The 653-nt window shown below is 32.6% G+C and overlaps 1 protein-coding gene across 1 annotated transcript in view; it reads right to left on the bottom strand.

The window, feature by feature from the left end:
- Window positions 1–433, bottom strand: part of LOC107456088 (iroquois-class homeodomain protein IRX-6) — a 54,286-nt gene extending 53,853 nt beyond the window's left edge. The window contains exon 1 of the mRNA XM_071183006.1: window positions 289–433. The gene's annotated coding sequence lies outside the window, so the exon portion shown is untranslated. The remainder of the gene's footprint in view (window positions 1–288) is intronic.
- Between the last annotated feature and the right edge of the window lie 220 nt (window positions 434–653).

A 653-nucleotide genomic window follows, 5' to 3' on the forward strand; every position in this document is an offset into this window, starting at 1 on the left:
TTATATCTTCTATATATATTCAATTTTTTGCAATAATAATCAAAATTCAATTTATTGCAATAATAATCAAAAATTCAATTTATTGCAATAATAATCAAAAATTGAATTCATTGCTGTGATTTTAAAAATTCGATTGATTCATCGCTATAATGATCAAAAATTGAATTCATTGCTACAATAATCAAAATTGAATTCCCCTTGAAAATTCAACAATTGATTCCTCGCCATAATATTCCAAAATTCGATTTACTGCAGTATAGAAAAAAGAAGAAAAAATTCCCTACGTACCTTATACTAATAGATAATGTGTTCATATCCAGCAGAAATAGACCGATTTGCGGGCGGTAAACCGCAACCGAAGATGTGCGTTGGGATGGAAGGGAAAGTTGTGAAATTTTTGATCGGACGTCACGGTGTGGCCTCTGTAGGCGGTCCTCAACAGATGTTTAGAATGCCCTCGAGGCCCATTTATAAGAGGTTGTCTTCCCAATACAAATCTTTAATGAATCATTCTGTGAGTGCGAATCGTTCTTTTAGTCCCCCCAGTGATTTCCTCATACTGTCATTCCATTTTCGGGAAAAGTATCCATTATTTTAATTATTAAACGTGTTGGAAATCAGTAAAAAATTTTTAAGTGGATTATGAAAGGAGA

Source organism: Parasteatoda tepidariorum, chromosome 7, assembly GCF_043381705.1.
Source record: "Parasteatoda tepidariorum isolate YZ-2023 chromosome 7, CAS_Ptep_4.0, whole genome shotgun sequence".
In the NCBI taxonomy this organism is placed as follows: Eukaryota; Metazoa; Arthropoda; class Arachnida; order Araneae; family Theridiidae; genus Parasteatoda; species Parasteatoda tepidariorum.